At 50.1% G+C, this 4,955-nt stretch overlaps 1 protein-coding gene and 1 long non-coding RNA gene across 2 annotated transcripts in view; one reads left to right on the plus strand and one right to left on the minus strand.

Moving 5' to 3' along the window:
- Nucleotides 1-765, minus strand: part of LOC117795994 — a 50,539-nt gene extending 49,774 nt beyond the window's left edge. Inside the window, exon 1 of the long non-coding RNA XR_004620223.1 lies at nt 185-765. This is a non-coding gene — a long non-coding RNA (uncharacterized LOC117795994). The remainder of the gene's footprint in view (nt 1-184) is intronic.
- Nucleotides 1-4,955, plus strand: part of SLC14A1 (solute carrier family 14 member 1 (Kidd blood group)) — a 137,513-nt gene that overhangs the window by 65,137 nt on the left and 67,421 nt on the right. The window lies entirely within an intron of this gene.

Here is a 4,955-nt window from a genome sequence, read left to right on the forward strand (position 1 = left end):
GGCGCACTGGGCCGCAGTGAGAGAGTGAAAGACACAGTTACACGAAAGCAGATCCCCTAATATGTCCAGAAACACGCAGCGCTCCCACCGCCACTGTCTTCTATCCTCCAATTCTACCTCCTTTCCTCTCCACAGACCCCCCCCACCCCTGACAGCAAGTTACTAGCAAGTTGAAGTGCTGTACCTCAACCATCTGTCCTGTTGCCAGCCTCACAGGACCCGTGCACTTACACGGACCTCACATCTGGTTTCATGCCCTTCCGCTCTCGCTGGAGACTGGCGATCCCTCTCCCGCGGGGACAGCATCAAAGCTCCCCCTCTGCTTTTCAAGCCCCTCCCTCTCCTGTGACAGCATGAGACAGCAATATGACACTCTATACACACAGGGATCTCACCCAGAGAAGGGCACATACTCAAGGGAAGAGGCAAATGCAGAGAGAGGTGGCACCTGCCACTCTGAGGGCGCAGCACACCTGGGCTCCGTGGTGCGGGGTCTGGAACACGCTGGGAAGACACCCAGGGACACGAATCAGCCATCAGTCTCTGAGTAACCTCCATGTTCTTTAGGCAAATCCTAATTTTAACGTAAAATGTGACATTGACTGTACAGCTTAGCACTTAATTTTATGCTCTCTGGTGTTGCTAGCTTCACCTGGCTGGGTCTTACTTCCAAAACGAGGAGGCAAATTCTGAGGCCAGGGACCTCGTCTCCTCATGCTGTGACCGCAGCACGGGCTTGGGCTCAAGCACATGGCTGCGCACGGGATTTCCTTGCAGCTTGATTCAGTTGTTCGGGCTCCTGGGACTGTTATCTGAAGGAAGGAAGGTGCCGGGAGAACTTCCATGGAGAGCGGGAAACCGTGTCTGGATGTTAAGGGTGAGGGCTGGTGTCCACAGAGCCGGGTCCAATCTCAGCCCCGTGACTCTGCGTCCCGCGCTCTCTCCGCCAGCCGTCATTGTCCCCATTTGTGAAATGGGAGTGAAAGGAGCCACGGCCTCCTAGGTTTGTCGGGAGGTCCAAATGAGCTTAACTGTGCCGCCTTGTGCATTTGAACGTGCCCCCGGATCTCCGAAAGATCTTGGTTAAAATGCCGGCTCTGTGTCCGTAGGTCCGAGGTGGGGTCTGAGCTGCTGCAATTTGCAAGCCCCCGAGGGATGCCGATGCTTTTGGTCTCCCCGCCAAACTCTCACAGAGACATGGTGTGGTGCCCGGACGCACAGCAGCTGCAGCTGCATCGCCAGGGAAACTTGGAAATGCAGATTCTCAGGTGCCACCCGGACCTACGGACTCAGAGACTCAGAAGGGTGGGGACGAGCAATCTGTGTGAACAAGTCTTCCAGATGCTTCTGATGGCGGGATGTTTGAGAACTACTCAGCTCAGCACCATACTTTCTTTTCCATCACATGAGTACTGACTTAAGTACCTGTTAGGTACTAACAGTGTGCTGAGTGATGTGGGAGGAGCAAAGACCCTGGCACCCCCTGGTCTCTACGTGCTTAGAATTTAGTTTGGCGGAGTTAGAATGGCAAAAATAGACAAGGCAAAAAACAACAATTGTTGGAGAGGATGTGGAGAAAGGGGATCCCCCCTACATTGTTGGTGGGAATGCAAGTCGGTACAGCCACTCTGGAAAACAGTGTGGAGGTCCCTGAAAAAGTTAAAAATTGAGCTACCCTATGATCCAGCCATTGCACTTCTGGGTGTTTACCCAAAAGATACAGACGTAGTGAAGAGAAGGGCCATATGCACCCCAGTGTTCATAGCAGCATTGTCCANTATTTTTTTCCACCCCCAAGAGATTTTGATTCAGTAAGTCTAGATTTTTCAAAGAGAACCCTAGCTTTTTCTGACCTTAATCTGTAATCCAGGACCACACTCTGACAAACAGTGCTTTAGAACGTGACACCAGAAAAGCTCATTGGAAGATAACCGGCTGCCAAATTGTGCGCTCCAAACAGCTTTTGGAAGGGGAAGAGGTTGCTACAACCTGCCCAGCCAAGCAGAATACCTCGGATTCCGTGCCCTGTCGGCGAGTAGGACCTGGTGGGATGACACAGCCTTAAACACTGCCCTTTATGTGACAGCTCGGTTATATCTCGCCAAGTCGCACACGGTTGAACACCTCATCCCCATTTTACAGGTCAAATGCCCAGGGACCGGTCTAGTAAGTGAAGGGGCGGCATCCTCGCAGATACGGAGCTGGTCAATCTCACCTCCGGAATTCACACCCCAACCCCCTCCCCGCCCNGGTGTTGCATGGTGCACTGGGTGTTATACACAACTAATCAATCATCGAACTTTACATCGGAATCCGGCAATGTACTGTATGGTGGCTAACATAATATAATAAAAAAATCATTTTAAAAAAAAGGAAAAAAAAGAATTTAGTTTGGTGGGCACCACTGTGTATATAAGAATGGGGGGAGGGGGTGCGTAGGGGGGAGTGCTTATGGAAAATCCAGATTTCAGGTTTTCTACCACAAGATATTTTTTTCCACCCCCAAGAGATTTTGATTCAGTAAGTCTAGATTTTTCAAAGAGAACCCTAGCTTTTTCTGACCTTAATCTGTAATCCAGGACCACACTCTGACAAACAGTGCTTTAGAACGTGACACCAGAAAAGCTCATTGGAAGATAACCGGCTGCCAAATTGTGCGCTCCAAACAGCTTTTGGAAGGGGAAGAGGTTGCTACAACCTGCCCAGCCAAGCAGAATACCTCGGATTCCGTGCCCTGTCGGCGAGTAGGACCTGGTGGGACGACACAGCCTTAAACACTGCCCTTTATGTGACAGCTCGGTTATATCTCGCCAAGTCGCACACGGTTGAACACCTCATCCCCATTTTACAGGTCAAATGCCCAGGGACCGGTCTAGTAAGTGAAGGGGCGGCATCCTCGCAGATACGGAGCTGGTCAATCTCACCTCCGGAATTCACACCCCAACCCCCTCCCCGCCCCCGGGGCTGCCTTTGGAGGCCCTTGAGCAGGGGCGGGGCTTGAGGGCAGGGATCCTTCGATCATTCGAGGCTGTTTGCTAAGGGCTGGCCAGTGAGAGCAGCTAGGCCGGCTGGGGTCTTCTGGCCAAGGAAATTAAACAAAGGAGGCTCAGAGCTTTGACCGACCACCTCGAAGGGCTTGGGGACATCCGGGGGTGCGGACAGTCGTGACAATGGAAGGAAGGCACAGTGGTGTAAATAGAGCTTCGGACGGACGTGGAGTCCAGAGGTCTCGGTCCGTGTCCCTTTTCTTTCTAATTGTGACCCTGAGCCAGGTATTTCCTGTCCTTGAACCTGCGTTTTCACCAGTAAACAGAGATGATAATCCCTGGCTTGCCTCTCTCAGGGGTTGCTGTGAGGGTCACACGAGTTTACGTGTTCTGGAAACTCTAAGGGGAGGTACCATTAACACTCTCGCCTAAGCTGCCTTTGATGGCGCTGGGCACGTGAATAGACTTAGTCCAAGGAGAACCATTTGCCTGTCTTTTCTCCAGGAATATACTTGCAAGAACTGTACGTCCCTAGCACCATTTCAGCTCAGGCAGCTAGCAGCTCTTCTTTCAGAGTGAAGACTCAACTTAAAAATAAAGATTTCTTTTCATACACAATTCTTGCGACCCCACCCCCCACCCCGCCAAGGCCTCAATGGAGGAATGAATGTATAGGAATTTTTCTATAATACCTGTATTGAGATAACATTCACATACTCTACAGTTCACCCACTTAAAGGACACAGTTCCAGACAATTGTGCAAACAACACCACCATCGATTTTAGAACATTGCCATTGCCCCCCACCAAAAAAATCTGGTACCCATTAGCAATCACTCCCATTTCCCCCAACCCCTCTAGCCCTAAGTAAACATTAATCTACATCTAATACTTGTATTAATATTAAACAGCAGTGTTTTTTGAAAGTGTGGTCCATGAACCACCTGCATCAGACTCACCTGGATGGCGTTTAAAAATGCAGATCACTGGGGCCCCTTCAGACCTAGTTGTCAGAAACCCTGGCGTGGAAGCCCAGAAGCTGCCCTGCCACCTCTGGGGTGATGCCCGTGCCCACCAAAGCTTGAGAACCGCTGCTCGTCCTTGGATTGAAGGACAGAGCCAAGCTGTGTGTGCAGAGATGGGGGCAGAGGCTGGCATGTACCTAGGACCAAGATGGCTCTTCCTGTCCCTTCCTTTCTCGTGGGCATCTTCACTGCCCACCTCCCTGCCCTTCAACATGCTGACACGACCGGAAAACGGAATCACAAAACTCAAGCTCGGAATGTGCTCCTTGGCCTGTGATACTTCCAGGTTGTCACCAGAGGGCGCCAGAGCATCTCCAAAGCCAAGGGGATCTCCCCTCCATGGCAGGCTCTGGTTTCCCGATCTCAGGCTTGTCCCCCCACCTCACTGATTCTCAGAAGGATGTTGGGCCGCATGAGGGAGCGGAGTTGCTAAAAAGCAAAAAGTACTTATTACTTGTGAGCCCTGGGGAGTTTGTCTAACGTCTCTGAGCCCAAGATTCTCACCCCAACATGGAAAAATATGAACCTTTGATTGTGCTTTTAACAATTAAAGGAGATCATAGAGGTGATGCTCTTTCATCAGCTCCTGGCTACTATTATTCTACCCCAGGCAGTGATTTGCACTGTAGGAAACCAGAAAGTTTGAATGGCAAAATAGATAGATAGATGATAGATAGATAGATAGATTAGACAGATAGATGATAGATAGATAGATAGATAGATAGATAGATAGATAGATGATAGATAGATAGATAGATAGACAGATAGATAGATAGATGATAGATAGATGATAGATAGATATTTTTTTTAAGTGTAGTGTGCATTGGAAGAACTAACAGAGCCAAACAAGGAGCATTCAGTTGTGAAATTTTGGATCATCTCTGCATGAGATGGGTGCAGCCTGCCCTCTCCCCAGCCCATGCGAGCACCAGAACTTCATGTT

The sequence above is a fragment of the Ailuropoda melanoleuca genome, chromosome 14, assembly GCF_002007445.2.
Source record: "Ailuropoda melanoleuca isolate Jingjing chromosome 14, ASM200744v2, whole genome shotgun sequence".
Taxonomy (NCBI): Eukaryota; Metazoa; Chordata; class Mammalia; order Carnivora; family Ursidae; genus Ailuropoda; species Ailuropoda melanoleuca.